Source organism: Oncorhynchus mykiss, chromosome 10, assembly GCF_057628025.1.
Source record: "Oncorhynchus mykiss isolate SJ-2025 chromosome 10, ASM5762802v1, whole genome shotgun sequence".
NCBI classification, from domain to species: Eukaryota; Metazoa; Chordata; class Actinopteri; order Salmoniformes; family Salmonidae; genus Oncorhynchus; species Oncorhynchus mykiss.
This window is the reverse complement of record NC_143031.1, coordinates 55,315,643-55,326,810: the sequence shown is the minus strand read 5'-3', so window position 1 is coordinate 55,326,810 and position 11,168 is coordinate 55,315,643. Positions and strand designations below refer to the sequence as shown.

The following is an 11,168-nucleotide window of genomic DNA, read 5'->3' as shown; positions in this document are numbered from 1 at the left end:
TAGTCTCTCAAAGCACTTCATGATGACGGATGTGAGTGCTACGGGGCGGTAGTCATTTAGCTCAGTTACCTTAGCTTTCTTGGGAACAGGAACAATGGTGGCCCTCTTGAAGCATGTGGGAACAGCAGACTGGTATAGGGATTGATTGAATATGTCCGTAAACACACCGGCCAGCTGGTCTGCGCATGCTCTGAGGGCGCGGCTGGGGATGCCATCTGGGCCTGCAGCCTTGCGAGGGTTAACACGTTTAAATGTCTTACTCACCTCGGCTGCAGTGAAGGAGAGACCGCATGTTTTCGTTGCAGGCCGTGTCAGTGGCACTGTATTGTCCTCAAAGCGGGCAAAAAAGTTATTTAGTCTGCCTGGGAGCAAGACATCCTGGTCCGTGACTGGGCTGGGTTTCTTCCTGTAGTCCGTGATTGACTGTAGACCCTGCCACATGCCTCTTGTGTCTGAGCCGTTGAATTGAGATTCTACTTTGTCTCTGTACTGGCGCTTAGCTTGTTTGATAGCCTTGCGGAGGGAATAGCTGCACTGTTTGTATTCGGTCATGTTACCAGACACCTTGCCCTGATTAAAAGCAGTGGTTCGCGCTTTCAGTTTCACACGAATGCTGCCATCAATCCACGGTTTCTGGTTAGGGAATGTTTTAATCGTTGCTATGGGAACGACATCTTCAACGCACGTTCTAATGAACTCGCACACCGAATCAGCGTATTCGTCAATGTTGTTATCTGACGCAATACGAAACATCTCCCAGTCCACGTGATGGAAGCAGTCTTGGAGTGTGGAGTCAGCTTGGTCGGACCAGCGTTGGACAGACCTCAGCGTGGGAGCCTCTTGTTTTAGTTTCTGTCTGTAGGCAGGGATCAACAAAATGGAGTCGTGGTCAGCTTTTCCGAAAGGGGGGCGGGGCAGGGCCTTATATGCGTCGCGGAAGTTAGAGTAACAATGGTCCAAGGTCTTTCCTCCCCTGGTTGCGCAATCGATATGCTGATAAAATTTGGGGAGTCTTGTTTTCAGATTAGCCTTGTTAAAATCCCCAGCTACAATGAATGCAGCCTCCGGATAAATTGTTTCCAGTTTGCAGAGAGTTAAATAAAGTTCGTTCAGAGCCATCGATGTGTCTGCTTGGGGGGGGATATATACGGCTGTGATTATAATCGAAGAGAATTCTCTTGGTAGATAATGCGGTCTACATTTGATTGTGAGGAATTCTAAATCAGGTGAACAGAAGGATTTGAGTTCCTGTATGTTTCTTTCATCGCACCATGTCACGTTAGTCATAAGGCATACGCCCCCGCCCCTCTTTTTACCAGAAAGATGTTTTTTCCTGTCTACGCGATGCGTGGAGAAACCTGTTGGCTGCACCGCTTCGGATAGCGTCTCTCTAGTAAGCCACGTTTCCGTGAAGCAAAGAACGTTACAGTCTCTGATGTCCCTCTGGAATGCTACCCTTGCTCGGATTTCATCAACCTTGTTGTCAAGAGACTGGACATTGGCAAGAAGAATGCTAGGGAGTGGTGCGCGCTGTGCCCGTCTCCGGAGTCTGACCAGAAGACCGCCTCGTTTCCCTCTCTTTCGGAGTCGTTTTTTTGGGTCGCTGCATAGGATCCACTCCGTTGTCCTGTTTGTAAGGCAGAACACAGGATCCGCGTCGCGAAAAACATATTCTTGGTCGTACTGATGGTGAGTTGATGCTGATCTTATATTCAGTAGTTCTTCTCGACTGTATGTAATGAAACCTAAGATGACCTGGGGTACTAATGTAAGAAATAACACGTAAAAAAACAAAAAACTGCATAGTTTCCTAGGAACGCGAAGCGAGGCGGCCATCTCTGTCGGCGCCGGAAGTGGACTGACAATGAAAACAAGACAATGATCCAAAACATAAAGCAAGATCTACAATGGAATGGTTCAAAAATAAACATATCCAGGTGTTAGAATGGCCAAGTCAAAGTCCAGACCTGAATCCAATCGAGAATCTGTGGAAAGAACTGAAAACTGCTGTTCACAAATGCTCTCCATCCAACCTCACTGAGCTCGAGCTGTTTTGCAAGGAGGAATGGGAAAAAATGTCAGTCTCTCGATGTGCAAAACTGATAGAGACATACCCCAAGCGACTTACAGCTGTAATCGCAGCAAAAGGTGGCGCTACAAAGTATTAACTTAAGGGGGCTGAATAATTTTGCACGCCCAATTTTTCAGTTTTTGATTTGTTAAAAAAGTTTGAAATATCCAATAAATGTCGTTCCACTTCATGATTGTGTCCCACTTGTTGTTGATTCTTCACAAAAAAATAGTTTTATATCTTTATGTTTGAAGCCTGAAAGGTGGCAAAAGGTCGCAAAGTTCAAGGGGGCCGAATACTTTCGCAAGGCACTGTACAGACTCATAAAAGAGGAAAACCATTTTGTACAGTCCAAAAAATATAAAAACAACATGTAAAGTGTTGTTGCCATGTTTCATGAGCAAGAAGTAAAGGATCCCAGAAATGTTACTTAAGCACAAAAAGCTTCTCTCTCAAATGTTGTTAGTGAGTATTTCTCCTTTGCCAAGATCATCCTTCCACCTGAAAGGTGTGGCACATCATGAAGCTGATTAAATGTCATGATCATTACACAGGTGTACCTTGTGCTGGGGACAATAAAAGGACACTTTAAAAGGTGCAGATTTGTCACACAGATGTCTCAAGTTTTGAGGGAGCGTACAATTGCCATGCTGAATGCAGGAATGTACAGCAGAGCTTGCATTCTTAGCTCAGTATTTGGAATTGAGAGTGGTCACATTTCTTCAGCTTAGCTGTTTACCAACAAAAGTGCTGGGGTGGCAGATTTGTTGCTCTTTCAATCCCTGATTGCCCCTTTAAATTGTAATAATAATGTTAATCACAGGTCTGCTGTTCAGTCTATTGATGTTTTCAGGTTATTAGAAACAGTTTCCTGGTCTTTTGTTTTGGAATGTCTCTCAAGGTGATGAGAGAATGTTCAGACTGATATTATTGAAATTATACTTTAGTCTCTATTTTATGTTCAGTTTACTGCAGCTTAGAGAATAGAGAGAATGTATGGGACAGGGAGTGAATGTTCCATACATTTTCTTTTGGTTTGTAAGCTTCAGAATGTAATGGAACATTTGTGGGCATATTCACACCAGTCCCAAGGCATTGCAGTGGTCAGGAGTCGCCTGTGTTACAATGTGGTCTTTCAAAATGTGTAGAATTGCAGGAAATTAACTCTAAAACATATATTTTTTTTATCTCCACTCACATTGGGGCCCCTAAAATGTTTTGCTCACAGGGTGCCACCCCCACACACACACAAAACATTGTTAGCCATATTAAAATCACACAATTTCTTTTTTTGAAACACTTGATTTAGAAATAATTGTGTTTGATTTAGTATATGGTAGATAAATTGTAAAATGTTTCCATCATTTTGCCTTTTTTATTCATTTACACAGTTTCCCAAAAAAAAGGACTCTTATTCTGAAGGATTAAAAAAAACCTGTCGTCACTAGTTACCACATCCACAAAGTCATAACTCAAATCCTGAATCCCGCCTATTTCTACAATTGTTCTTCTTAAAATGAGATGTGATTTTGAACCTAACTCTCCACTGAATCACACTGTTAACCTTATGCCTACCCCTAAACTTACATGAAGACCAAAAAACTCATGTTTGTTTTCCTGAATGTCTAGCACATAGCCTTTGTGGCTGTGATAACCGGAAATGCTTAGCAGATTTGAGAAGTAAACACGAACGTTAGATCCTTAACTTAAAATAATGTATAAAATACAGTTGAGTGTTTTTCTCAACAAGAGATTAACAGCTGCTGCTGAGGAGATATTTGTTTTAGTTGAGAAAACGATAGCAGAGATTCAGGACGCAGTTTTTCGTTCAAAAGAAGAAAACCACCGTCTACAAAGGCTACTTGACATAAAGCTACTCAAATGCGGATCATGTTTGTTACCCACTACGTTTGTCTATTCAAACTTTATTATAGGAATCTCAACCTGTAAGGTAGTCTATAATTAAAGAGCTACAATCTGGTATTCCAATGATAGGCCTATCAATATAATAAAACTGTCGGATATATTTTGGGTTATGATCAGGCTTTGACGATAGGGTAAAACGGTTGAGTTTAGCTCATTAGCCATTCAATTTAAGGAGATGTTAGATAAGAATCAATCGGTACACAGTGCACTCCATTACAGTAGGCGTATTTGGACACGTATCTAATAAATCAGTTTTGATTTGAGATCAAATGATGAATATGGGGCAACAATACAGAATGGCACTTTTTATTTAAGGTTAATTTCATGCATATGTTTCACCATTTAGAAATTAAAGCACCTCCCCCATTTGAAGTAATCATAAGTAATTGGACAAATTAACTAAGAGATTGAATAGAGGTTTTGTATACTTTTAAGCCAGTAGTTCTGAAAGTAGTGCCCAAGAGCCTAAAAGGGTCCCTGAACCACTGATTGTTCTCCAACCCCTGTAGCTTGTGCATAAAGACAGTAAAACTGTGGTGCCCTTGGCCCACCCTCCAACCTAACTGGACAATACTGGGCCAACCTGACCCCATCTCCCACTTTAAACTTGCTTAAACTTGCAACCTCATGGGACATCATTCCACCTGCCAATCAACATTCTCCATCATGTTCGATAGACGCAGGCTAGTTCTCGTTGTTGCAAGCATGGTCTCATCAGACTAGTATGGCAAACAATCAAGTGATTGTGATAATGTAATTTCATACAATATTTTGAGAGAGCATGCAATTGGCATGCTGACTGCTGAAATGTCCACCAGAGCTGTTGAAACAGAATTTAATGTTAATTTCACTACAATAAGCCGCCTCCAACGTCGTTTTAGGGAATTTGGCAGCATGTCCAACCGGCCTCACAACCGCAGATCACGTGTAACTACGCCAGCCCAGGACCTCCACATCCGGCTTCTTCACCTGCGGGATCGTCTGAGACCAGCCACTCAGACAGCTGTGGAAACTGTGCATTTGCACAACCAAAATTTCTGCACAAACTGTCAGAAACCATCTCAGGGAAGCTCATCTGCGTGCTCGTTGTCCTCACCAGGGTCTTGACCTGACAGCAGTTCGGCGTCGTAACTGACTTGTTTCAAATTTTAGAGAAATAAGCTTTGTGCGTATGGAACATTTCTGGGATATATTATTTAAACTCAGGACCAACACTTTACATGCTGCGTTTATATTTTTGTTCAGTGTATTTTCAATGTTATCAAAATAACTAAAGTGCATGCAGCCAGGCAATCCCTGTTGCTTATGAGTCAGGAATGAGTGTGCCGATCTTCTGCACTAAATTATGCCATGTTAGAATGTAAGGATTCTGTCCCTTTCTCTGGCTCTGAGAGCCAGTCTGAAACCTAGAAAAACAAAACTGAGTAAATGGAATTGGGCAAAAAATAATAGATTTATAGGGCCCTAACCATGTAGAAACCTAATATTCCAAATGTTTGCTTTTTATAATAAACATATCTTTACAGGGTAGTTCGTTTCTAGGCCACAGCATGTGCTTCAGAAGTAGCTCAAGTCCATATAGGCCCAATATAGGCTAAAGCTCTCTTTTCTGGTGGTCCTCAATGTTATGTTGTGCTCCTAACTTTTTAAGTTGGGAGAACCAGTGCTTCCAATGAAAACATGCCATTTATAGCCCAAATTAGATGCTTGACTTCACTGTCCAAATACAGTGTATATTAGCAGTGTATATCAATAATTAAAATGACCATAAACAAATTCCTAAATCCCAGATTGTAGCTCAGCATTGAGGTTTTGTTTAATCCTTTCCTCCAGAACTCCAGCAGTTCACCCTCTCTGTCTCTGAAGTGGAGGTACCCCCTGAGCAGCAGCACTGTGAGCAGGAGAAGAGCCCCAGTCTGGGGCAGGAAGACACAGAGCCCACACAGATAAAAGAGGAACAGGGGGAACTCAGGCCCAGTCAAGAGGAAGAGCAGAACTCGCATACCATAGAGTTTATATTCACTCCTGTCCTTGTGAAAAGTCACGGTGATGAGAACCCAACTTAGCCCTCACATCTCTATCAAGCCCCAAAGGAAAGCAACCGAGAGGGTGACACTCTGCCCAATACTACAACTGAACAGATCAAAACAGAACCGGATGGAGAAGACTACAGAGAATGCGAACCAGTGATTCTCAGACCCTCTCTGCAGTAAATCCAGACTGTTCTGAGGATCAGAGTGAGAACTCTAAAAGTGTCCATAGTATTAAAAATGCAGGATCTCCTTCAGGTTTTAATCCAGTCAAGTCAAAGAGAAAACGGATTGTAAAAATACAACATTCTTGTATTAATACTAAGGTTAGAAAATCTGTAGAGTTATCTAAAGTGAAATCACCCAGTCAAAGTAATGCTGCTGTTTCTTGTTGTAAGGTGTGTGGCAAGTATTTTCTTTATATTGGTTCATTAGTGAAACATTTGAAAACTCATGTAAAAGATCAAGAACATCTTTGTGGAATGTGTTTTCAGGTTTGTAGTAAATGTTTCACTACGGAATATGATATGTCAGTGCACATGAGGATCCACACAGGTGAGAAACAATATCAATGCTCTGATTGTGGCAAAAGCTACACTCAGTTTGGATATCTACAAGTACACATTAGGAGCCACACAGAAGAGAAGCTATACCAGTGCCGTGATTGTGGCAAAGGATTTAGCACTGCTAGCAATCTGAAAACCCATTTAAAGATCCACATAGGGGATAAGTCATACCACTGTCGTGAATGTGACAAACAATTAATTTCCAATGGTGAACTAAAAAGGCACATAAGGATTCTCACAGGGGAGAAATCATTCCGCTGCCCTGATTGTGGAACAGGCTTCAGTCAGAATCACCATCTGAAAAGACACATGGGGACCCACACTAGGGAGAAAGCAAAGGGTTATTCCAGAAAGCAAGATTAATGAGTTACCAAGCTTTTACCAAGCTTACTTTAGTCAGATCTCAAATCAACTCAGATTTCCCACTCCAGGGAAGTATGTCACGAAGCAGGATAGGGGATTTAGCAAGCAAACTTTGGTAAACATTTAAATTCAACTCGGAATAACCTTTTAACCATTACTATGGCAATGCTGATTTTTTTTTGGGGGGGGGGGGGGGGGTTGTGTTGAGGACCAATTAATTCCGTTTTTATGTCTAGAAAGGAGTGTGCAATTACATCCCCTTCCTATGGATTGTTTTTGTTTGTTGTAAGGGGCAATATGGTATTGGAAACATCCATTTTAGGACTTTCACATTTGTGATATATTGACTCTTTTTTTATTATTATTATTGCCTTATGAACTTACTTCAACTGAGCTTAGTTCAACTTCAGAACCCAAAATCTAATCCATTGTTTGTAAAAAATAATTAAAAATAAAATGTATATTGAACAAAAATATAAATGCAACATGCAACAATTTCAAAGATTTTACTGTTCATAGAAGGAAATCAGTCAATTGAAATAAATTCATTGGGCCCTAATCTATGGATTTCACGACTGGTCAGGGGTGCAGCTATGGGTGGGCCTGGGAGGGCATAGGCCCACCCACTGGGGAGCCAGGCCCAGCCAATCAGAATTAACTTTTCAGCCACAAAAATGCTTTTTTACAAAGACTCCTGAGCACTTGTGGGATCCTCAAATGATCCCACAGGTGAAGAAGCCAGATGTGGAGGTCCTGGGCTGGCGTGGTTACAAGTTGTTTTCGGTTGATAGGTCGGTTGAATCTACTGCCAATTCTCTAAAACGATGTTGGAGGCGGCATATGGTAGAGAAATGAACATATTAAATTCTCAGGCAACAGCGCTGTTGGACATTCCTGCAGTCAGCATGCCAATTGCACACTCCCTCAAAACCTGAGACATCTGTGGCATTGTGATGTGTGACAAAACTGCTCATTTTAGTGGCCTAATATTGTCCCCAGCACAAGTTGCACCTGTGTAATGATCATGCTGTTTTAATCAGCTTCTTGATATGCCACACCTGTCAGGTGGATGAATTGATTATCTTGGCAAAAGAGAAATGCTCACTAACAGGGATGTTATTTTTGAACAACATTTCTGGGGTCTTTTATTTCAGCTCATGAAAAGAGACCAATAGTTTACATGTTGCATTTATATTTTTGTTCAGTATATTTGTAAACAAACTCTATAGCTTCAAAACATGGTTATCATTTTGAACTCATGGCTGGTCAGTCCTTGCATCCATAGCTCAGTCTATGAATTTGAAAGTGGAATTGCTCTAGCCCTATCCCTCAGCTGTTTACCAAAAATAATGGTGGGATGACCCCTTTGTTGTTGTTTAAATCTCAAATTGCCCCTGGGTTGAATTCAATTGTCACAATCAAAATGTTTATTTAGATTTAGTAGAATTTTAAGGCCATTCATTGATGGCTGAAATGTCATGTTTGTAACTTGTAAAAATAATAAAATGTCAAGCTTTTAAAGATATATTTTTTTAAAGTAGGGACATGGATCAGAAAACCAGTCAGTATCTGGTGTGACCACCATTTGCCTCATGCAGTGCGACATCTCCTTCACATAGACTTGATCAGGCTGTTAATTGTGGCCTGTGGACTGTTGTCTCACTCCTCTTCAATGGCTGTGCGAAGTTGCTGGATATTGGCGGGAACTAGAACACGCTGTCCAACACGACGATCCAGAGAATCCCAAACATGCTCAATGGGTGACATATCTGGTGAGTATGCAGGCCATGGAATAAAACTTCCAGGAATTGTGTACAGATCCTCGCGACATGGGGCCGTGCATTATCATGCTGAAACATAAGGATGATGGCAGTGGATGAATGGCACGACAATAGGCCTCAGGATCTTGTCACGGTATCTCTGTGCATTCAAATTGCTATTAATAAAATGCAATTGTGTTCATTGTCCGTAGATTTTGCCTGCCCATGCCATAACCCCACCACCACCAGGGGCACTCTTAACAACTTTGACATTAGCAAACCGCTCGCCCACACAACGCCATACATGTGTCCTGCGGTTGTGAGGCTGGTTGGACATACTGCCAAATTCTCTAAAACAACATTGCAGGTGGCTTATGTTAGAGAAATGAACATTGAATTCTCAGGCAACAGCTCTGGTGGACTTTCCTGCAGCCAGCATGCTAATTGCACGCTCCCTTATCTTGAGGCATCTGTGGCATTGTGTTGTGTGACAAAACATCATATTTTAGAGTGGCCTTTTATTGTACCCAGCACATGCTGTTTAATCAGCTTCTTGATATGCCACACCTGTTAGGTGGTTAGATTATCTTGGCAAAGGAGAAATGCTCACTAACAGGGATGTAAACAAATTTGTGTAAAACATTTGAGTGAAATATTTCTGGGATCTTTTACTTCAGCTGATGAAACATGGGATCAACACTTTACATGTTGCGTTTAGATTTTTTTCTAGTGTATAATCTACCTTCTCCGTCTCCGGTAGATTGAAGAAACTAATTTGAATTGAATAATATCCTAGAAATGCTCAACTATCACTCTTCACTTTCAATCTTTATCCAATATGTCACCAACTCACCAAGCTTCTCAACACATAAAACTCCAATATTGCCCTGTGGCACAATGTAACGGTTGTTGTAGGTGGAAGAAGAGGAGGACCAATGCGCAGCGTGGTAAGTGTCCATATTCTTTAATAAAATAATTGAACACTGAAACAAAACTATAAAATGACAAACGAGCAGTCCTGTATGGTGCTGAAAAAACACTGAACAGAAAATAATCACCCACAACTCAAAGGTGAAACCAGGCTACCTAAGTATGGTTCTCAATCAGGGACAATGATTGACAGCTGCCTCTGATTGAGAACCATACCAGGCCAAACACAGAAATTCCAAATTATAGAAAAAAGAACATAGACTGCCAACCCCAACTCACGCCCTGACCATACTAAAACAAAGACAAAACAAAGGAACTAAGGTCAGAACGTGACACACAACCCCAATCCACCACATTGTTCGTTCTCTGATCCTAATCATATGATAGGATGGACAACATGTCAGTTCATGTTGCAAAAGCTTGGATTTGGTTGGAGGACATCCTCCGGAAGTGGTCATAATTACCATGTAGATCTATGGAAGGGTGTAAGGCCTACGAGCCTCCTAGGTTTTGTATTTAAGTCAATGTAGCCTGAGGAGGATGGGAAAAGCTGTCCTCTAGCTACACCATGGTGCTAGCCATTACTGCAAAACAATAATGTTTCATTCTTTTTTTTTAACCAGGGCATGGCAGCTGGTCCAGTACCTTCCCACCGTGTACCCTTTGACTTCCACGTCAAGCCTAGAGACCGCCAAGATGGAGAAGATCGCCAGCAAGCAGAGGTAGGAGAGAATACATTATTCAGACTCCTTCACTTTTTCCACATTTTGTTACGTTACAGCCTTATTGTAAAATGTATTCAATTGTTTTTTTCCTGATCAATCGACACACAATACCCCATGATGACAAAGCAAAAGCAGGTTTTTAGAAAATGTTGAAAATGTATTAAAAAAAATATACAAAAAAAATAGCTAATTTACATAGGTATTTAGACCCTTTGCTATGAGACTCAAAATTGAGCTCAGGTACATCCTGTTTCCACTGTTCATCCTTGAGATGTTTCTACAAATTGATTGGAGTCCACCTGTGGTATATTCAATTGATTGGACATGATTTGGGAAAGCACACAGCTGCTTATATAAGGTCCCACAGTTGACGGTACATGTCAGAGCAAAAACCAAGCCATGAGGTCGAAGGAATTGTACGTAGAGCTCCGGGGACAGGATTGTGTCGAGGCACAGATCTGGGGAAAGGTTACAAAAAACACAACCAAATTTCTACAGCATTGAAGGTCCCCAAGAACACAGTGGCCTCCATCATTATTAAATGGAATAAATTTGGGACCACCAAGACTCCTCTTAGAGCTGGCCGCCCGGACAAACTGAGCAATCACGGAAAAGGGGCCTTTGTCAGGGAGGTGACCGAGAACCCAATAGAAAATGGGAGAACCTTTGTGGAAATGGGAGAAACTTCCAGAAGGTCAAAAATCTCTGCAGCACTCCACCAATCAGGCCTTTATGTTAGAGTGGCCAGAAGGAAGCTACTCCTCAGTAAAAGGCACATGACAGCCAGCTTGGAGTTT

At 41.6% G+C, this 11,168-nt stretch overlaps 1 pseudogene; it reads left to right on the top strand.

Moving 5' to 3' along the window:
• The first annotated feature begins 5,823 nt into the window (after positions 1 to 5,823).
• On the top strand, positions 5,824 to 7,105 carry LOC149980078 (uncharacterized; annotated as a pseudogene).
• Positions 7,106 to 11,168: the final 4,063 nt, after the last annotated feature.